This window comes from Ovis aries, chromosome 3 (assembly GCF_016772045.2).
Source record: "Ovis aries strain OAR_USU_Benz2616 breed Rambouillet chromosome 3, ARS-UI_Ramb_v3.0, whole genome shotgun sequence".
Taxonomy (NCBI): domain Eukaryota; kingdom Metazoa; phylum Chordata; class Mammalia; order Artiodactyla; family Bovidae; genus Ovis; species Ovis aries.
In genome coordinates, this window is record NC_056056.1 from 77,452,050 (window position 1) to 77,474,774 (window position 22,725).

Here is a 22,725-nt window from a genome sequence, read left to right on the forward strand (position 1 = left end):
TTAGATCTTTAATTCATTTTGAGTTTATTTTGTGTATGATGTTAGAAAGTGTTCTAGTTTCATTCTTTTACAAGTGGTTGACCAGTTTTCCCAGCACCACTTGTTAAAGAGATTGTCTTTTCTCCATTGTATATTCTTGCCTCCTTTGTCAAAGATAAGGTGTCCGTAGGTTGCAGGCAGATTCTTTACTGTCTGAGCCACAGGTGACACAGGAGGCTGTCTTCTCTCTTCCGATGTGTCAGCTCCCCTGCTGCCTTTGGAGGACAGGAGTGGGAGGGGCCTTTGAGTGGCTGGACTCATCACCTTCTTGGCAGATGAGGGCTGGGCAGTACCCAAACTCCAGTGCACGTACAAGTCCATGTTTAGAATGCAAGCCCTCAGGTCCTGCCCTGGGGTGATCTAGTTGGGTAGATGTGGGGGTGGAGCACCAGGTGGCTTAGCCAGCCCTTCCCTAGTGCCAGATGATTCTTTGCTGGAGGAGAGGGTCTGAGCTCTGGCCCCAGGAAAGGATCTTCACCAAGAAACCTGAGTTTGCTTCCAGATGCTGCTCATCCAGGAGTGTGCTGACGCTGCCACTCGACTGCCAGGCAAGTGCCAGGCGACTGCCAGTTAGTGTGAATACAGGCAAGGAGGAAGCACTTAAACCAGAGCAATGGGCCAATACGCCAGATGTTTTTTCCCCTTCAGAGAGTCAGTTTACCAGCACACTTTGTGACTTCTCCTGAGCTGGGTGACCTTGAGTAAGGAGGTAATGGAAAACCACTCTGAGTGAGTCTGTCTTTCCATCCGAATGGGGATAATTATATTTCTCACCTCATGAGGTTGTGGAGGGAATAAATGAGTTCATGAGAAAGCATCAAGCCCAGGGCCAGGCTCCATCACTTTTGCAGTTTATTCTCCTGCTCCAGAAGTTTCCTATAATGTTTTCTCCTTGGGAACATATTGTGGCTCTTCAGTCACTAAGTCGTGTCCAACTCTTTGTGATCCCATGGACTGCAGCACACCAAGCTTCCCTCGTCTTCTGTTCTCTCCAGGTTCTTATGCAATATTGTTCTTTACTGCATCAGACATTTTCACCATCAGACACATCCACAACTAAGCATCATTTCCACTTTGGCCTAGCAGCTGTATTCTTTCTGGAGCTATTAGTAATTGCCCTCTGCTCTCCCCTAGAAGAGTGTTGGACACATACTGGGTCAGCCAAAAAGTTCATTTGGGTTTTTCTGTAAGATGTTACGGAAAAACCTGAACAAACTTTTTAGCCAACTCAATAGTAAGGAGAGAATGAAATGAAATAAACGTCCTTCATGAGACAGTTTAAATCTCCACATGGGTAACTAGCATTTAACAGCAAGGATGTGTGTGTGTTATCACTCAGTTTTGTCCGACTCTTTGCCACCCCATGGATTGTAGCCCGCCAGGCTCCTCTGTCCTTGGGATTCTCCAGGCAAGAATACTGGAGTGGATTGCCATTCCCTTCTCCAGGGGGTCTTCCTGACCCAGGGATCAAACCTGGGTCTTCCACATTGCAGGCAGGTTCTTTACTGTCAGAACTACCAGGGAAGCCCAACAGTAAGGATAAATAGTAAGCAACTTTATATGACCTTTTACAGTTTAATCACCTGTATTTAATGCGGCACAACCTCCCAGGGCAGACACTGCTCTCCTCACTCTTCAGATGAGGAAATCAGGCCCCAGAGAAGTGACTTATTCTGTGTCAGCTAGTAAGTGAAGCAGGAACCACAACTTTTGAGGTACTTTGTTTCTTCCCCATCTCATCGCAACAGAGCCTGTGTGAAGAGTCATGGGTGAGCAGGTAGGTGGGTGGTGGTGAAAACAAATCAAACTCCCAAACCCCAGAAGTTTCCTGCCCAAAGCTTAAAATTTAGCTGGAAAGCTTCAAACAAGCGATTCCGCAAGGGGAATCACTTGGGAACGTTGACCAAGCAGAGTCACAAAGAGCAGATGGTTTAGTGAATTCACGTCCTCAAACACATGGAGAGGTGATCAATGCAAAACCAGACCATCTCAGAACTTTCAAACGAACAGATCTGCTCAGATGTTCCCCTGGACAGTTTCTCAACCGCGCTGCGGTTCTGCTACTACCTTTGCTCCGGTGTTTGCAGGCGAAGCCGAGCTTGGGGCTGAGGCAGCCTTTCTTTTTCCCTTGGTTGCAGTCAGGCTCTTGGTTTTCTCCAAGACAAACACTAAATTCTTGAAAGCTGAGGCTGTCCACCCTGGGTGTGAATGCGGATGGTGATTTAGTCTTTGGTTTCTGCAAGTACGAACTTTATGGCCTGGGCTGCTTATTGACTTATGAGCTGATTAAAAGGCAGGAAAAAACCTCTCCCAACTAAAGACATGCACCAGACCTTTCCAAAGTTTAAATAAAGTTGAAATTCAGCAGCAGTTTGGCTGCGGTTGAGGAAAGGGAATTTCGGCCAAGTTCAGCCTTCATGTTCTGAAGGTGTTCAAGGGTCCAGCCCTGCGGCTCCAAGGAGCACAATGTCTTCCCTTAGAAAGGGAAAAAGTTTGCTTGCAACACTGGTTGCCTCACCCTTGGGCTTTGCTGAGAAGATAGAGGCAGTTGTTCAAAAAATTCAGGAATCCAGAGGGAGAAGGCGGAACACCTAGTTTGTGGGCATGGTGTGACAGGATAGTGACCATCAGCTGTTCTGCCCATGTCACCCCAGGGCCACCCCCCAGGCACACAGCCCGCTGGTTCTCTGAACCCTCATCTGTGGCTCAATGAAGGGAGTGGCTTCTTAGGGGCTGGGGCTAAATCTCGCATGTGATGTGTTTGGCCAACAGAGTGTTTTAACTTTTCTTCCCTTCCTTTTCCCAAAATGTGTGTGCCATTAGGAAGGAAATGCCTCTACAATTCATTCTTCTAACCATTTCCTGATTTTTAACCCACTTCACACACCCACAGAATAAAGATTTTCAGCTTTAAAGATTCCATGAGTTCATGATTCCTTCACATCTTGAAACACTAAAATCACTTTGTTGAAAATATTTGTTGATATGGGGAAAATATTCTCAATGTAGTGCTGAGTGTAACAATAATAATATCAGTACTAGAAAGTCACGAAATGAGATGTGAACTCTGGAAATCTCTGGTCTTTGAGATGCAGGGTGATGTGCTTTTTAATCTTTCTGCAGCAGATTGCATCATAATTATTAGTTTCTGAGTTCTGGGTGAACAGTCAGCTCTCTGAATGCAGGATCCATGCTAATATATTTCTTGATGTGTCCGTAGTGGCAAGAGCCATTTTAGTGATATGGGAGCCACTGGCTAAATATTTGTTGAATGAATGAATGAGTGCTTTTATGGGTTGTAGAAACTGTGCCATGGACATATAACCCTTTTATTTATTATTGAAGAGTCGGGGAGCAATCAATGATCATGTACAAAAATAAGAAAATTCATATTCTTAACTGTCTTTATTAAAAAACAACAGCTTCAATAAACCACAATGGAAAAAATATGAAAAAGAATATATATTTATATGTATAACTGAATCACTTCACTCTGTAGTGGAAATTAATACAACATTGTAAATCAACTACACTTCAATTAAAAAAGAAACAAATTTTAAAAATTAAAAAAATAAATCAACAACACACAGAAGTTTTAATATCGGGCAAGTAAACAGCTTTGTTAAACAGGGCTTCTGCTGTCATTTCAACTTTGGGAGGAGATATTGTCCAGTCCAAGGAACCCCCACCCCCACCCTGGAAAGCCCCTAAAGAGCACAGAGTCTCTGCCATAATGTCAGCACGAACCCTGAGACCCCCAAGCCACCCCTGGGCTGAGGGAAGGGGAGAGAGCAAAATTGGGTGAGAGTTTGGGGCTTTGATATTCAAGTGAACTGGCTTTTTATTGTAGAAAACGTGGCTTTTTTTTTTTTTTTAATACATAAGAGTAAGTGGAAAGCATGGAACCTCCCTGCAGAGAACCACAAGTTATTAGAGAATCTTCTGAACCTCCGCATGTGTCCCCTGCGGTAGTGCACCAAATGGATGGATTCCAGCTGTTGTGGATAAGAACCCCTATGTCCTTGAAGTAGCCCCCCATGTCCCTGTTTCTACCAGGCCGCTGCCTCTGGTAGTCCTGGTGCTCAGTACGAACCCGAGGCAGTCAGCAAACGTTCGTAAGTGGAGTGAAAGGGGATCCTCAGGCAGCTGGGTGTGGGACATTCAGGACACCTGGTGAAGGTCTGGGGAGCAAGACAGCAGAGATGAAGGGGTGAACGCCCATGGGAGTGACAGCTTTGGGAGGGGAGCCATGGCTGTGTGCATTGGTGGGAGCTCCCAAACAGACCACATCATCTTCTGGGCTCACCTCAAGCTTGGGCTTGCTTCTCTCCAAGGGACCACATCCTGCACCCAGGCCTCCTCATAGGGTCCCTGTTGCCCATGGGATATAGGGAGTCAGAAATACAGCTTCATGTAAAGGAGCCTGAGTAGAAACTGTGTTTTATTCCTGGTCCTGCCCCCCACCCCCCCACCAGCCCGCACTTGCTGAAAGCTTTCTGTTCAATTCATCAGTTGGCAGGGTGGGGTAAGGTCTATTTAGCCCTTCATTTGGCTGTACATGGGAATTACCTGAGCCACCGTTTAAGCTCCCAGTGCCCAGGCTCCACGCTGGACCTGTTACATCAGAATTTCTGGGGGTGGGAGCGCCAAGAAAACCTCTTAAAGACCTTCTCCTTTGCCCATCCCCTACAACTGGTACCTGTAAGGAGAGCCAGGATGAGAGCTGGGAATATCCCTACATTCTGGCTGCCTCTCCTGGCCTAACCCTGGCCCCCAGTCCGACCCTTCAGGGCTCTCTCAAACCGGGAATCTGGGGCTTAATAAGCAGGGGGTGTGGCTGGGGTGATCCCTGCCATCTGTGAGGCTGCCTCTGGCTGTGAAGGATGTAACAGGGTCACCAGCAGCGCGGGCTGACCCCTCACAAGTGCAATTTACGAGGCAAAAATTTCTCTCTTCATAAACAAGTCCCAGGTTCCTGTCACGAAGGGTAATTGAGGCTTTTAGCTTCTGTGTCACAGTCATCACGCATTTCTTTACGTGCCTGGTGGGATCGCCCACAGGGAATTAAGTCACGTTCTTGGTCAGTGAGTAGCAGAGAGGCCATATGAAACGGACACCCAGGCAGGTGACTCAGCCGGGACCTGAGCCCTGGAGAGCCCCTGGAGAGCTTCCCCTCCAGTGTCCAGTCCCTCAGTTCACTCAGACTGTCCTGCGGAGGGGGCGTGCGGGCTGCGGGTGGAGGCGGGGAATCTGGAGCGGCTCCTGCTTCCTCGTCTGTGAAAAGGAGATGAGCGTGTTTATTTCTCGGGGGTGACTGTGAGGGAAAAAAAGGAGGCAGTGAACATGAAAACCTGGTGCCTAGCGGGCGATGGTTCATTCAAGCCACCTAACTGCTGCTTCCGTTCGCCTCTTCCCTCCTTCTCCCCACAGGGCCCCAAACACACAAACACCGGTTTACGTGCAGCCGGAGCTGAGAAATACCTGTGGACTGAATTCCAAACAGCTGGGGTCCGGACCAGCGATCATACTGTTGGGGGTACTTTAGGCCCGTTCCCTTTCCCTCCCAAGAAGCCCTGTCCTTTTCTCCGCCTAGGGTCCAGGCGCAGGGCTCCTCCCTGAGACGGGAGCCGCCTAGCGGCAGGCTGAAAAGACAAAGAAAGTCAAAGTCGCTCGGTCCCTTCCGACTCTTTGCCACCCCAAGGATTCCTCAGGCCAGAATACTGAGTGGGCAGCTGTTCCCTTGCGCCAGGGGATCTTCCCAACCCAGGGATCGAACCCAGGTCTCCCGCATTGCAGGCGGATTCTTTACCAGCTGAGCCACAAGGGAAAGCCCTTTGGCAGGCTCAAGGGCCTCCATCACTCCGCCCCTGCAACCCGATGTGGTAAGTAGACCCAGGAACAAAATAGCTATCATTCTTCCTTCTGACACATGAGGAGACAGACTAGGAGTAGCCAAGCTATTTCTCTAGGTCACAGAGCTAGTTCCTGTGTTCCAACCATCACCCCAGGCTTGGTGCCCAGCGCTGACTCTGCACCCTAATCCCTCTGCACTTGGGGGGTGAGGGCGCCCCCTGGAGGCTTCTCCTGGGAGTGCAGTCTCAGTTCAGTTGCCCAGTTGTGTCAGACTTTGCAACCCTGTGAACTGCAGCATGCCAGGCCTCCCTGTCCGTCACCAAGTCACCAACTCCCGGAGCCTGCTCAAACTCATGTCCATCCCGTCAAGATGGGAGAAAACCTGGCATCGGGAGCTCCCTCCCCAAGGTCAGGGTACTGCACTGAGAAATCCAAGGACTGGTGGTGGAGACACAGAATACCTGGGAAGAGGAAGGATGGGGTGTGAAGATCTGGACAGCAAAGGTACCTACTCTCCGCGAAGAATGGCCAACTGCTGAGTGACCAGCTGGTCTGTCCTCCGGCCAGAGAGCTGCAGTGGAGCCAGGGTTGCCTGCGCTATGGCTTCAGGTCTGCAACTGTAGGCTGGTGATCTCAGGAGATTGAAGTAGGCGTGTTAAGGAGAGTGTGTGAGAGGTGGCGAGGGTTCCTAATCCTGGTTTTCCTGGTCACCAGTGGGTGGTCTTGGGCCCAGCTAAACGCCCCCAAAATGTGGATAATAGTACCTGTTTCAGTAGGCTGTTGTTATTTAGTCTCTAAAGTGAAAGTGAAAGTGAAGTTGCTCAGTCGTGTCTGACTCTTTGCCACCCCCTGGACTGTAGCCTACCAGGCTCCTCTGTCCATGGGATTCCCCAGGCAAGAGTACTGGAGTGGGTTGCCATTTCCTTCTCCAGGATCTTCCCAACCCAGGGATCGAACCTACATCACCTGCACTCTCAGGCGAATTCTTTACTACTGAGCCACCAGGAAAGCCCCCAGTGGACTGTTCAGTTCAGTTGCTCAGTCGTGTCCGACTCTTCGAGACCCCATGAATTGCAGCACGCCAGGACTCCCTGTCCATCACCAACTCCCAGAGTTCACTCAGACTCATGTCCATTGAGTCAGTGATGCCATCCAGCCATCTCATCCTCTGTCGTCCCCTTCTCCTCCTGCCCCCAATCCCTCCCAGCATCAGAGACTCTTCCAATGAGTTAACTCTTCGCATGAGATGGCCAAAGTACTGGAGTTTCAGCTTCAGCATCATTCCCTCCAAAGAAATCCCAGAGCTGATCTCCTTCAGAATGGACGGGTTGGATCTCCTTGTAGTCCAAGGGACTGTTACAAAGATTAATTAACACATAAGAAAGCTCTTGTAAAGTTACTGGGCCAGTGCAAACACTACGTTTGTATTTGCTATCACCCTAAATCCATGAAGGCAGGGAGACACTGCTGGTATGCCAAGCTCAGTGAATCTGAATTTACTGGGGTTTTTTTCCAGGGAGCGAGCCCTCTGTCTTTAGATGCCCCTCTGTGGATCCACTTTGTACTTCTATGACCCAGCACTGCCTGGTCAAGATGGGTAGCCCAAGCTGGGGTTCAGGTTCAATTTACTTGAGACTTGAGGACATTCTGTGTGTGCTTTTGGTTTCTTTGTTTGGCCAATCTGATATAGGTGAGATATTGTATTCTTTTTGTTTTAATTTGCAAGTCTCTGAATACCAGTTCTACCCATCACTGTATTTGTTTCTCTTCCTTCTAATCTCAATCCAGAAATTGACTAGTGTGTGACTTTTACTGTAGAGCTTACAAAGCACCCTCACGTAATCGCTAATGCAGGCCTCCCAACAAGGAAATGACGTGTGCATCATCCCCACTTCAGGATTATGGGAAGTGAGGCTAAAGGTATGAAGCACCATGTCTGAGATGCAAGTGGGCCTTAATATGGATCTTCCAATGTTGGAGCCTATAATGTTCTTTCCATTAAATTCCTTTCTACCAATTTGTAACAGAGTTCTACAGACTTACACATTTTAAATCCTTTTATTACCTAATATTATTTCAGAAATAAGGTTACTTTATTTAACACTGTCATTCTGGTTATCATTTGAATGACTGCATAATATAACATTTTACTGTAATTTACTCATTAGCCCCAGATAGTCTCTCGTTTAGGCCATTCTGGTGTTGCTGTGTTAGAAGCAATGCTACAGCCTTTTGGGGCCAGAGAAATTTTCTGCTCTGAATTATTTCCTTAGAGTGAATTCACAAGAATTGGATTAGGGACTCAATGAGCATTTTTACAACTCTTGATTCACCTTGGTATTATTGGCCTCCAAAGGAACCAAGCCTATTTGTTAGTTATCCATCAACGTATGCATTCTTTGTTTTGTTAGTCAGTTCTCCATCCATCCACCCGTTCATTGACCCTTCCACCCATCCAAAGTATACTAAATGTCCTCTAAACTTTAAATATATTGCAGAAATCCCAAACCAGCATGCATTCTGGTAGATGCATATGGATGTGGATATAGTGGGGGAAGTCCCTACCCCACCCTCCATCCTGTCTCCCAGTTTCCACCCTTTTCTTAGACCAACCCCTGTTGCCCCCTGGGTCCCCTGAGCGATATGTTCCCAGGCTCTGCCTCCACCACCTACCCCACCCACCCTTCTGCTGCCCTCAGCTGACTCCTTCATTGATGCTGGCAGTCCTGACTCCCTCAGCTTTCCTTTGCTTATTTTGGAAGGTCTGGTCATTTAACTGCAGCCACTGGAGTCATTTGGTTCCAGCAGTTTCCCTAGAGGCTGGCTGCTTGGGGGTCTATGCCAGAGACAGCTGGCCGGAGTCAAGGGAAGTCAGGACCCTGGGGGAGAAAGAGGCCAGCAGTAGCTCTAGGACATCCTCAAAGGCCAGTGGCCTGTTGTAGGAGAATTGACTGTGTGTGAGCTTGGCCCCAGCCTTCCTTCATGGCCTTGGAAGGTCATGGATGTTTTTGAGATGCTCAGCCTTCCAACCTACAGACAGGTTATCATAGCATGTATGTGTGTGTGGTGTGTTTCTAGGAACATTGGGAAACACTGCTGGAGGGGACTGTCTTTTCTCCAAGAGAATCTTGACAATGATTTTTTTAAAAAAAATTAAACCTTCCTTCTGTTTCTTTAGTAAATAAGTAAAACATTGCTGTGATAGAAAGTACAGATAAGCAATAAAAAATATCATTTCTGATTCCGCCATCTGGCAGTGGCCATGCTAACACAGGGGGTACACCCTTTGAAGGGGACTGGTGTGGCTAAAGTGTGGCTGGAAGGTGTGGATTAAGGCCAGATTATTTTGTGTCACCAGGAGCCATCTGGAGAGAGGTCATGGGCCTTGTTTTCAGACCTGAGGTCAAAGCCTAATTCTGTCCATTTCCCAGTTGTGTGACCTTGGATAAGTCACTCAACTTCTCTGAACCTTTACTTGCTTATCTGTAAGATGAGAATAATAGTGTCTACCTCTTGGGATTAAATGACAGCAAATGTGTCTCATGGCTGGCACGTGGTAGAAGCTGTTTAGTCATGTCCGTCCCTCCCCAGGGAGTTTGGATCATCGCCTGTGAAGTCTATTCCAAGCAAGGGAGGCAAAATTTTACTTATGACTGATTGATTCTTTGAAAATCATTTGCAGGCTCATAGGACCCGATGTCAGGCCTGAGGGAAGGTACAGTCTCATGGCTGCTGGAGAGAGGGTTTGATTGGTACAATTTTTCCTTGGGGAGAAGTAGGTGACATGCTTAAAAACACTTGAAAACCCCAATGCCTACCCCCGTAGTCCAGCAATGCTACAGTCAATAACCATCCGATGGAGATGATCACTCAACATGTGTGTGTATAACAGTGTTCCTTCTTAGTGTTCTTTTCCATGTTAAAGTGACAAATAAGCTGTCAAACATGCATCTAACCCTGACATGTCCTTACAACAGAAGCACTGTCAGTAATGAATGAAGTTTTAAGTCTAAGTTTATTAACACAGAAGAATGTCATATATTGTTGAATGAAAAAAAAAAGTGAATGTACAGTTTGATTTCTTAATTGTAAAAACTTATACTTGTACCCACATTTGTAGAGAAAAGGTTTCGGGTGATTTCTAAGGCTCTTATCCTTGGTTTGGGGCTTCCTTGGTGGCTCAGATGGTAAAGAATCTGCCTCTAATCCAAGAGACCCAGGTCATCGTTGGTTTAAGACGCCCTCTATTCTTTAAATTGAATTCTCAGAGGCCAACTCTAGGAGGCGGTGTTAGTAGCCAAACACACCCCAGTCAATTCAGAAACAAGTTCTGCTTGCAGGGTTTGTGTTCTTCAGAATGCTCCTTGGATCATAAAACACACACCTCTTGTCTTGGTTTTCCCAGCTGGGTTGGGGAGGCATGTGGAGACCCATTGCTCTCAGCCCTGTCCACCAAGGGGAATTCAGGCTTCCACAGAGGTGGGAGAGGCTCTGCTCATTAACTGTGTAGGGAACAGCGGGGGACAAGGTCAGCACTGGCCTTGGGACATTGGCCTAAAAGTACTCAGGGAGCATCCATTGTATTCAACTGATGCTGAAGCTGAAACTTCAATACTTTGGCCACCTGATGTGAAGAACAGATTCATTTGAAAAGACCCTGATGCTGGTAAAGATAGAAGGTGGGAAGAGAAGGGGATGACAGAGGATGAGATGGTTGGAGGGCATCAGCGACTCAATGGACATGAGTTTGAGTAGGCTCTGGGAGTTGGTGATGGACAGGGAGGCCTGGCATGCTGTAGTCCATGGGGTCGCAAAGAGTCGGACACTGAGCAACTGAACTGAACTGATTGTATGCAATGCACTCCGCCAGGTGAACAAAGATGAATGAGCCACAGCTGTTGCCCTTAAGGAGCTCAGTGACTGGTAAGAGGGGTAGGGGTGACCCAGAGGAGGAAGGGGAGCCTTCTTGGGGGAGCTGGGAGAGTAGTTCCCTACAGCATCCCTAAGGGATGGTTCCAGAAGCTAATGTTGTAAAGCCTTGACCCTGTTATCTTAAGACACAGGCTTGTGACTGAAGGATAGTCATTTTTACCCCAGATGTGTTAGGAAATAGTGGTTTTCTGTGTACGTGCTCCCCCATGTGCACACACACACAGATGCACACACAGGCACACACACACAAAGTCATTAGCCCAAAGGGAGATGAGAAAAGTCCACTTCCCCGCAGTCTGACTGATCCCTTCAAGGCTCATCCACACAAACAATGCTGGGTGACTCATCGCTTGTGACTCACAGCACTGCAGGGCTAAGGTCCTGGCGGCATGGGGCAGACATCTCATTAGCTGTCCTTTCTGTCCTCTGAGATGGACGGTCCCCCTAGCCTGCCCTCTACCTCCAAACCAGGTGATCCTGGAGCTGGGGAGGGGGGGCTCGTTAGTGTAGGAAGAGGGGGAGCATCCAAGAGAAACTCTGGGCAATGGGGGTGACGGGAGGGGGTGTTACATTACAAAAGGATTTACGGAAGATGTATTTCAACACTTCATTCCCCACTGGGCATTCAGAATAGGGTATGATTTCCCAAAAAATCATTTCCTGGCATCTTCTCAGGAATCCATCGATTGTGCAAAGTGAGGTTGGAGTGAGGAATGGTGGGGGGAACGGAAGAAATTCCCCGTTGAAAAGTCAGAGTGGGCTTTGGACCTTTGGGGTCGTTTCCTCCCACCACCTTGATCCCTGTCATCACCTTTACTCCCCTCTGCCCGCCGCCCACCCCCCCGCCCCCCCTTCCTCCTCATCTGGCCCTGCACTCAGGGCTGGAGACTGAGGGGAGAGGCTGCTCCGGTCCCTGCTGGCAGCTTGATTCCCTTCAGCTACTCCTGAGAACGCTGTGCCAGAGAAGCCGATTCCTTCCTCTGCTGCCAGTATTTTTATCAGGCATTCGCTGTGGCTCTGCCATGTTCTAGGGTAATGAAGTAGGGGTGGGGAATGCAAGAGGCCAGACATTCAGCCGGGAGCCAAAGGTCCCATGTGGTGTGCCTAGGGAAGGGCGGTTTTAAAGTCTCATCATGGGGTGGAGGTATACAGAAAGGCTGCCATGTGGGGGCCAGGCTTCAGTTCAGAGAAGATGTCACTGCATTCTAGAGCAGGCTTCCACAGTTCTGGGCAACCAGATATTCAGATCCGTAGGTCAGTAGCTTGGGAATGTCCCAGATTGGAGGAGAAAGGGGCTTTACCTTTGAGATAGCCATAGACAATGCTTTTAGGACATCCCTGGTCTAAGAAAGAAGATGGAATTTCTCCCCTTCTTGTTCCCATCCTTCATAACAAGTAATTAACATTGGCAATGGGAACCCGAAGTGGGCAGAGGAATCCCAGGTTTCTGCTAATCCCACTGGGGCCACTCATGAGAAGCCTTAAACGTGGCCTTATTTGTCAGATGATTACAAGGAATAAATGAATCCTTTGATGACAAAGTGCTAAATAACAAAAACAATATTATTAATTATAGATCACTTAAAAGACCAGGGGGATTTCCCTGGTGGTCCAGTGGCTAAGACTCCAAGCTCCCAGAGCAGGGGACCTGGGTTCGATCCCTGGTCAGGAAACTATATCCCACATGCTGCAACTAAGAGTTTGCAAGCCTCAACTAAACAGTCTTGCATGCTGCAATAAAGATCTAATATCCCATGGGCTGCAACCAAGACCTGGAACAGTCAAAAAAATAAATAAAAATAAGTTTGTTGCCTATGCTAAAGTCTTTGTGCAGATCACAACAAACTGTGAAAAATTCTTAAAGAGATGGGTATAGACCACCTTACCTGCCTCCTGAGAAACTTGTATGCAGGACAAGAAACAATGGTTAGAACTGGACATGGAACAACAGACTGGCTCCAAATTGGGAAAGGAGTACGTCAAGGTTATCTATTGTCACACTGCTTATTTAACTTCTATGCAGAGTACATCAAGTGAAATGTTGGGCTGGATGAATCACAAGTTGGAATCAAGATTGCCAGGAGAAATATCAACAACCTCAGATATGCAGATGACACTACTCTAGTGGCAGAAAGTGAAGAGGAGCTAAAGAGCCTCTTGATGAGGGTGACTGGTCACAGGTTGGTTGGCTGGATGTCAAGGCTGTGCTATCATTGTTCAGTCACTCAGTCGTGTGCGACTCTGCCACTCCATGGGCTATACAGCACACTAGGCTCCTCTGTCCTCTGCTATCTCTTGAAGTTTGCTCAGACTCATGTCCATTGAGTCAGTGATGCTATCTAACCATCTCATCCTCTGCCATCCCCTTCTCCTTTTGCCCTCAACCTTTCTCAGCATCAAGTCTTTTCCAATGAGTCAGTTCTTCATATCAGGTGACCAAAGTACTGGAGCTTCAGCTTCAGCATCAGTCCTCCAGTGAATATGCAGGATTGATTTCTTTAAGATAGACTGGTTTGATCGCCTTGCAGTCCAAGGGACTCTCAGGAGTCTTCTCCAGCACTTTGAAAGCATCAATTCTTCAGCACTCAGACTTCTTTACGGACCAATTCTCACATCTGTACGTGACTACTGGAAAAACCATGGCTTTAACTATACAAACCTTTGTCAACAAAGTGATGTCTCTGCTTTTTAATATGCTGTCTAGGTTTATCAAAGCTATAAGGATGTTCTAAAGACTGGACCATATCTTCACCCCGGAAACAGGCAGTCTCCTGTAGGGCCAGCTTGGGGGAGGAAATAGAACCATAGGGCGGAGGTGAGAAATGAAAAAAAAGGCAGTGGGACTGTTGTGCTGGGGTTGGGGAGGGGAGGGAGAGGATGGAGAGGAAGCTTGGGAATTGGGAAGGAGAAAAGGTACCTTATCTTCTGGGGTGGAGTTAATGGAAGGGGTCCCAGTATTGTGTCCTAGGGTAGGAAGCAATAGAACAAAGTTATGGTATGGAGGGTAGAAATCTTGTGTGTTGACTCATGAGGACTGTGACAGAAGACTGAACTTGTGTAGAAATGTGTACATTTCAGATAGACAAGGACAGACAGAAAAGAAATAGAGCTCATGAAAACCTGGAGCCGAAAGAAGTCTGACCTCCTTAACCTCAGAGGGGGCGGTGGGGGGTGTCCCTCCCCCTCTGCCCAGAGACAGGCTCACAAATGTCTTGGGGGCTGTGGATGTGGTGATTGGGAAGGTGGGGCTGGCATGCGGAGAGGGGTTGGCCTGAAGAACAGGGAGGGGGATCCAGGCTCCGGAAGTGAGGCCCACAGTCTGTCTGTGGACCAGACATAAGAGCCAGGCTTTACTGTCCCAGCCCCACCTCCTACCCCCACCAATGAACAGTGCATTTACAGCAAAGAGCTGTTTGACTCTTCCTCAGAGTAGTACCCATCAAAGAGGAAGGAATATAACAGCCTCTGCTGGAAAAACTGCCCCCCCTTTTCTTGCCTGGTCAGTGCCCTGGGAGGTGAGTGGGGGAGGCTGACCTTGGATCTGGTCAGAAAGGGGACTGGGCTTCACCCCCACGTGGACCCCCGCCCGCCGGTGGACCAGAGGCCAGGACGTTAGCGCGCATGCTTCACAGAGGGCACCAAGGAGCGTGCTAACTGTGAGAGCCCCTGTCACCTAGCGCTTGGCCCTGCTCTGAAGTTCTTTGCAGCTGGACGTTCCCATCACAGCCCTGCTATCCCGCCCCCTTTTACAGACTTGAAGGCAGGCACAGAGAGGTGAAGGAGCTTGCCTGAGGTCCCAGGGTGGAAAGGGCACAGCTGGACTCCAAGACTGACAGTCCTGCTATTTGCTCTCTGGGGCCTGTTCTCCAACTCCGACGGGTCTGATGGCACATTTCCTCTTCAAGTGGCCTAATGTGCAGCAGATTCTGCCAGACTCAGGAGGGCACCCGGGGGCTCTAGGATCTGCATCCCGGGCTCAGGACTGGAGAGGCCAGCCGGGCAGAGGGGCCTCAGGGTCGCGGTGAGGGGTCAAAGTTAGGAGGGGGTTAGACTAAACCAACAGCAAAGGCAGGCCAGTTTGGTCTGTAAACAAATAAAAGTGAGCCACAGTGGGGCAGACACGTGTCCTGGAGACAGCCCTGCTTTCAGAGTGTGTGTGTGCGTGTGTGTGTGTGACATGTGTCCTGGAGACAGCCCTGCTTTCAGTGTGTGTGTGTGTGTCTGTCTGTGTGTGTGTGTTGTGTGTCTGTGTGTGTGACAGCCCTGCTTTCAGAGTGTGTGTGTGTGTGTCTGTGTGTGTGTGTTGTGTGTCTGTGTGTGTGACAGCCCTGCTTTCGGTGTGTGTGTGTGTGTGTTGTGTGTCTGTGTGTGTGTCTGTATGTGAGACAGCCCTGCTTTCAGTGTGTGTGTGTGTGTGTGTGTGTGACACATGTCCTGGAGACAGCCCTGCTTTCAGTGTGTGTGTGTGTGTGTGTGTGTGTTGTGTGTCTGTGTGTCTGTGTGTGTGTCTGTGTGTGTGTCTCTGTCTGTGACAGCCCTGCTTTCAGTGTGTGTGTGTGTGTGTGTGTGTGTGTGTGTGTGTGGAGGTGGACTCTGGGCTGCACGTGAGCCGTGCTCACTCAGGCCCCTGTGGCACACAGTATCAGAGAGAGCTGAACATGCTGTAAGCTCCAAAGAAGAAAACAAATTCCCTTAGCCCACTGGAGTGGGGGTGCCAGTGGAGGGGAGGAGCCCCTCAAACTCAGGTAGGTACTGAACATCAGAGAGGACTCAGGGTGTCTTCTGGAACTTGGCTGAGGAGGCCCGAGAGGTGGGTTCCAGGCCTGGCTGTGCCTCTACCCCTGGGGGACCTGGGGCTGGTTGCCCCTTGAGCCGCATCAGGGCCCTGGGAACACAGATGCCACCTTTTGCTCTTGGCGGGATTGTCCTTATCACTGGGACACCTTCCTGGGAGCCCTGCTCAAGCATCCGGGCTCCTGCTGGCTTCTGTGGGCTGGGGCACCCTGACACCCCATCTGAAGCAGGGTTTCTCAGCATTAGCACTGTTGACTTTGGAGGCTGGATAATTCTTTGTGGTAAAGCTCACCCTGTGCATTTCAGGAGGTACAGCAGCACACCCGCCTTCTACCCATTAGATGCCAGTTGCATCTCCTGTCCCTACAGTCCTAAATGTCTCAGGACTTGACCAATTGTCCCCACTGAGAAGCACAGGTCTCAGGTGTGGAGGAGCCCTGGGACCGGCAGTTCCTGGACTGGTGGGGCTGTGGGTGGATCCCTTGATCTCTCTCCCCAGCTCCTTGAATTTCTGCCTCTTGTCAGGGGAACCAGAACTCTGGGCCACGAGACAGAGGAAGGCAGGAAGCTGTTTGAGACCCAGAAAGCTGTTTTAAGTCGGGTTGGGTAGGCTGGGGTCACAGGCTCTCCCCCCAGTCTCCTGTACAACGAGTGAACCGTGTGGTCAGAGAAGGTGGCGGGGGACCCAGGTGTGTTTCCTTTGAGAACAGCTTCACTGGGTATGCAGAAGTCGTGCCTGCCCATAACACGGAGCACATCTGACTGGTTGCTGGTACCTTGGGGACCTTCTTTCTCCCAACCGCTTGTGATGGCGTCCGCCCCTGCTGCCTCTGCCCCCGGGTGGTTGCTGGTCCCACACCCGCCAGGCTGTGTCCAGTCCTCCTTGCTTCTTCCTGGGCTCCTGCACTAGCCCCAAGTAGCCCTCCTGCCTCCACTCACTCCCGCACCCACCCTCTCCCCGATCTGCTCTCCAGGAAGAAAAGTGAAAGTTGCTCCGTCGTGTCCGACTCTTTGAGACCCCGTGGACTATACAGTCCATGGAATTCTCTAGGCCAGAATACCAGAGTGGTAGCCTTTCCCTTCTCCAGAGGATCTTCCCAACCCAGGGATCGATCAAACCCAGCTCTCCTGCATTGCAGGTGGATTCTTCACCAGCTTAGCTATCAGGAAAGCCCTGCTCTCCATATTATAGAGGTTTTGTCTGAGAAGCAGATCTTCATGTCATCTGCCTAAACCCTTCTATGGCTTCCGATGGCCCGCAGGATGAAGCTCTGTTCCCTTAGGCTGCCCACTCACGAGGCCTTCTTGTTTTGCCCTCCCTACAGCCTCAGCCTCATCCCTGGTGCTTCTCTCCTCTTTACTGTCATCCCCCTCCAGACTCTTGCAGCTCTCCCCTGTGCCACGCTCTCACACCTCTGTGCGTCTGCACATTCCGTTCCCTCTGCCTGTGCTTTAGTTTAGTGAACTCCTATTCACCCTTCAAGACCCAGTTTAGGAAACCTCTCCACTGTCAAACTTTCCCTGACTTCCCTGACCGAGCCATTTGTTTCCTTCCCTGACCCACTCTCTTACCCTTATCTCAGGGAGGTTTTATTGCCTGTCTCCCCTCCTAGACTAAGAACTCCTGGAAAGAAGGTCCTTGAGCTCAGTGATGCCCAGCCCAGAGTCAGGCACCTGGCACGGCCCAGCCAGTGTTTGTTGAGTTGAATTAGAATTCAGAGGCAGAAAGACCTTCGGCCCCTGTTATCAAGGCAGAGGCCTCTCCCCAAGGAAGATGTGACATGCTGAGACAGAAAGGCTGCCTTTCTTACCATGGGAGCTTTGAGGACACTCAAACATAAACCAACATAGGAATACGTGGCAAGTTATTAATGTGGCACCGCTGGTTCCAAAAGAGGAATCTAGAACAGAAAGAGAAAGGGGTGATGGGGACAAGATGGTTGGATGGCATCATTGCCTCAGTGGACATGAATGTGAGCAAACTCCAGGAGATGGTGAGGGACAGGGAAGCATGGTGTGCTGCAGTCCATGGGGTCACAGAGTCGGACATGACTGAGCAACTGAATAAAAACAACAGAACCGTGAAGTTGAAAGGGGCTCTGAGATCCAGCGTTCTTGTTTATCGACAAGGAAACCGAAGCTCAGAGCGGTGGTGCGCCCTTCCCAGCACGTCTGCTGGGATGAGAATGCAGCCCCTGAAGTTCCGATTTGGGGGCTGTGACCCTGGCTCCCCAGGAGTAGCCCTGAGTGGCCCGGCACAGCAGGAACAGATTCCCAAGGGGGTCAGCGTGGGGTCCTGTGGCAGGTGCCCACTCAGCAGATCTTCACGGGGGCCAGTCCTCGCTCCTGCTCTATGCCAGGAAGGTGCCAGCACCAGGGCCAGGCAGCTCAGAGTCAGGAAGTCTGTCGGAGGCAACGAGCCAGGATTTACAACAGGAACTGCTGTTTCCTGAGAATGCTGTGTTCCCAGAGGCCTTCCCTCCAGAGCCGCAACCGCCCCACCCACTCTGCGCAGTCACCCATCACTGCAGGTTCAGCCTCTGCCTCCAAACCTGCAAGCTCGCTCCTGAGGCTCTGCAAACCCCGACCAAGGTTGGACCTTGGCCTTGGCTCTCACATCCTCACCCGAAAGTCCTGAAACCCGCTCTGACCTCCTGAGTGACACAGGGCGGTTTGTCAGAGCTGCCTTGGTGTCATAGGAGGTTGTGTCACAGGACAGGAAAGGCCTGAGCTAAGGCCAGGTGCTTTGTCAGTGCCACAGGGCTAGGGACACATGCGCCCTGGCCACCTCTCCATCACCGCTGCTCTCCATGTCCCCATAGCCTAGCCTCTTACTCCAGTGTCTCCATTTTTCTTGCACTTGTCTCCCTTGCTAAGTTAAAATGCCACTGGGTTTGGGGCCGGGGCCGGGGTTGGGGGGAGTCACGTGCCAAGGAATTGCATGGGCTTTTTGCGTGTAAACTCCCAGGGGCCAAAGACACAACCTGCTATCTCCAGAGGCTCAAGGACATAACCTATCTTCCTTTTTCTTCTTTCCTTTTTCTAGTAGAGCTGCCACCACCCACTCTCAATGTCACAGTGAGACTGAGGTGGCCATAGGATGGATATCAGGTCAGAGGACCCAGAAGGACTCAAATCTCTCCCACTCCTCCCAGCCCTCACAGGAAAAGGTCAAGCAAAGTTGTTCAGTCACTAAGTGTTTGATGCTTTGCAACCCCATGGACTGCAGCATGCCAGGCTTCCCTGTCCTTCACCATTTCTAGGCCACTTTGTTGCTGGCTGGAGCCTTGACCCTAAACCGAGGAACCAATGCAGAACCACATTTTCCCTCAGAATCAGGGCTCAGAACCTGGACCAAAGGGCCTCCCTACCCCGGCAAGGCCACAGCTAGCTGTCAGGGAAGCAGAGGCCAGCCCAGAAGCAGCAATTGGAACTTGCAGGCTGCATGGCCCAGGTGGCCTTCCTGGCATCAGACGCAGGCTCACCTTATCTGGATGAAGCAGACTTGGGATGGGGGAGAATTGCTGCCTGGGGCTACTTGTAACAAGTGGGAAGAGGGAGACACCTGGAGAAACACCTCTTCTAAGGAAAAGCAACCCCTAGGCCTTTCCTCTCTGGACTCAGCCCCCACCCGCTGGGCGCTGCGCTGGCTTGGCCTGCAAGGGGCCACACCCTACTGCTCAGTGACCCTGCCTGCTAGCATACGGACCCTATCTATATCCTCCAATTGGCCCAGAAGCGTGGTGGGAAAGGCCACAGAGAACTTTTTTCCTCTGCAGGCTGAGGGCCACGCCCGCACCTCCCTGCCCTGACGTGCTTGGAGTTGTATCCACAGCCTGCTTCCCTGCACTGGCCCAGAGGCTATTCCCCTTCTACCAAGTTTCCCAGGACCCCTGCAGAGCATCAGGTGCCAGACAACAAAAGCCACAGACAGGGGAGGCGGTGAGGGTTCTACAGACCCCACCTTCTTTTCTCAGGAGCCCCAGGATGCCTGGTGAGCCCTGGGATCGTGGCATGGTGTCCTCACTGGGCAGCGTCCCTCATGTTTCTCCAGCTGCCCCAAAGTCCTCCAAAACCATCGCTCAGATAAAACAGGGTGGCAGGACAGTTGGTGGAGTGAAAGAGTGGACCCAGCCAGATCTGGGATGCAATCTCTGCTTTCCCACTTCCTGACTGTGAGAACTTGGACGAGTTCCTAGCTCCTCGGGCCTGGGTTTGGGCATCTGCAGGATGGGGGCGCTGCTGTCTTCCAAGGTGACTGGGATCCCACACAACCGCAGGGTGCCTGGCAGCATAAGATGCTCAGTGAGTGGTAGGTACCCAAGAGTCACTCTGGATTAGAAACTAGACACCTACAATGATAATGATAAAAATGAAGATTGAGAGAACACTTTCTATATGCAAAACCTAATTCTGTTTAATCCAAGAATAGCTCTATGGGGTAGGTACTATCCTTATTCCCATTTTACAGAAGAAACTTGGGGTACAGAGAGGCAAGTAATTTGTTGATGAAGCAGAGCCAGGATTTGAACCGGAGACCTGGACTCCAGAGTGGTTACTTTAGGAAGAGGCATCAAAAAGGGCCAAAAGTGAAGCTGGGGTTCTAGTCAAACATAGACTGGAGGCTTTTTTGTTCTTCAGGATGGGAACCCCCTGCAACATACCATGCAGATCTCATTAGGGAAGTAGTCCACCCCCTTGACTGCAGACAATGCTTGCTGACCCCTGCCAGGTGGGTGCTGGGTGGGGAAAGCAGCCTTTCCTGTCTTTCAGGGTCTCTGTTAAAAGAGATCACCTAACTTGTTGCCCAACTCTGATGCAGCCCAGACCCAGGCATCTGGGGGTGGGGGGTAGGGTGGGGAGTAGGGTCGGGGACTCAGGATATGGAGGGAAGGGTCATCTGCAGCACTTATGCTGGGGATGAGAGCCAGGAGCTGGGATGGCAGCGCTGCTGACTTGCAGAAGATCCCTGCTGGCATGCGGGCCGTGTGAAGGAAAGCTTATAATTGTAGCCATAAATCAAACACAGACAGAGGAAAAACTGTCAGACTTTGGGGAGTTATTTTGTACAGAAGTGGTGGAAAAATGCAGCTGTGGTGTGAGAGCTGGGCTGGCGGGATGTTGGCAGAGGTGGGATGCATGGGGTCAGCGTGGAATGGAGGGGGGACCCCTGCTCCACAAAGCCATTACTGTCGCCCTCACTTGCAGGATGACGAAATAGTCAGTTCCCCAGAGAAGGAGGCTTTTCCTCATAGGGGCTGTCCTGGGGGACGACTGTGAATCAGCTCAGCTTATCTTTAGCCCTTTTGTTCTCCTCTCTGTGGATTTAAGTTCCGGCCAGGCTACTTATAGCTCTGTGCCCTTCAGCAAGATGCTTAAAGGGAAATGACTCTAAGTATTTGGCGCCTGCTGGGTGCCAACTCCTGGAATTGGCCTCAGCTGGAGTGTAGCATCTTCCTCAGTAATAGAACCTGACTTAATTCAAGCATCCACTTTCCCCCAGCCAGCCCAATGCCTCAGCCCAGTGCCAGCTGGGCCTATCTTTAGCTTTACGTGTTGGGTCCTGATTGGTTGAAGCCAATTATGATGGTTCCATTCCTCTTGCCTGTGAGGCCTAGACATGTGACCCAATTCTGGCCAATGAGATACAAGGAGAAAGTCTATTTGGAATGCTTCAGAAGATTTCTCATTCTCCAAAGAGATCTCTCTTACACCTCTGGATACTGTGCCTGGAACCGTTCTAACCATCTACTTACCAGCCCAAGGCTGACAGCAGCACCAAGGATAGCTAGGCAGAAAGCTGGAAAGAACCTGGGTCCTTGGTGACGTCACTGAACTGCTAATTAACTCTTGCTGGAGCCAGCCTACCTTGTGATTTCTTGTTATGTAAGGTTGCATAAGCCGCTTTGAGTTAGGTTTTCTGCTAATGGGTTTTTACCACTACTTGTTTCACCAGAAAATGCAAGTGTGTCCTCTTCCCCACATTGGAGGGTCCCATAGCTGGGTTGCTTGGTCCCTGGTGTCATTCTCTTTTAGATTTTGCATCTGGTTGTAATCTCCCCATTGCTGGACTTGTCTATGTGCCATGTATTCTGCACCCCAGTCTTGATTGTCATGCAGCCCTCAGGCTGACTTGTGAGGTAGGTGGTCCTGTGGTATTGGTTTCCTCTTATTGATTCCTATAAGTTAAGGAGGCTTGGGGAATAGCTGAACACATATCAGCTCTGTGTAAGAAAGACACATACATTCTCAGAACCCCTCCACCTGGCCCAGCCCGAGGTCCCTGGAGGAGAACCCATGAGAACACTCTGCACCTCCTAATCTGGGAAACCCAGGTTGCGGGGCCAAAGGCTGAGCAGGGGAAGGGGTGGGCAGAGGCCAGGCTGGTAAGCACTGGCCTGAGGGCATCAGCGTGAGAGGGAGAAGGGCTGAGGAGGGCCGCTGGCAGCCAGTAGGGAGGCACACCTGGTGCTCAGAGACCAAAAGCGGGCACCAGGCTGAGTGTAGCATGGCAGCTCCCCAGGAACTCTGGGGGCACAAGTGAGGGGCGTTTAGGGCAGCTCCTCTGAATTGTGTCCTGGGTGTGCCCCATGTTGAGAGGAGTCCAGGGTTAGGGAATCCCTTGTCATATGCAAGAAGGGGGCTCTCATGCACAGGACACCTGGCCACCTTACTTCCAGTGGTGCTTGTAATATTTCAAGGGAGCTACCTGCCGTCATCCACTATATCCCTGCCCCCCAACAGCTGTCCGCCCAGCCAAATATTTATAAGAACGTTCAGCATTGAAGGATAGTAGAGAGTTTTACAGACAAACAAAAGCTGCAAGAGTTTAGCATCAGTAAATCAGCCTTATATGAGATGTTAAAGGGGTTTGTCTAAGTGGAAGAGAAAAATCCACAACTTGAAATAGGAAAATTATGAAAGGAGAAAACAAATATACAATAAACACTTCTAAAGCTAGTAGAAAGGTTAAAAGACAAAAGTAGTAAAATCATCTATAATAACAGGTTAAGGGACACATAAAAGATATAAAATATGATGTCAAAAACATTAAAAGTAGGGGTGGGAGAGGAAAAATGTAAGATTTCTAGAATGGGTTTGAACTTA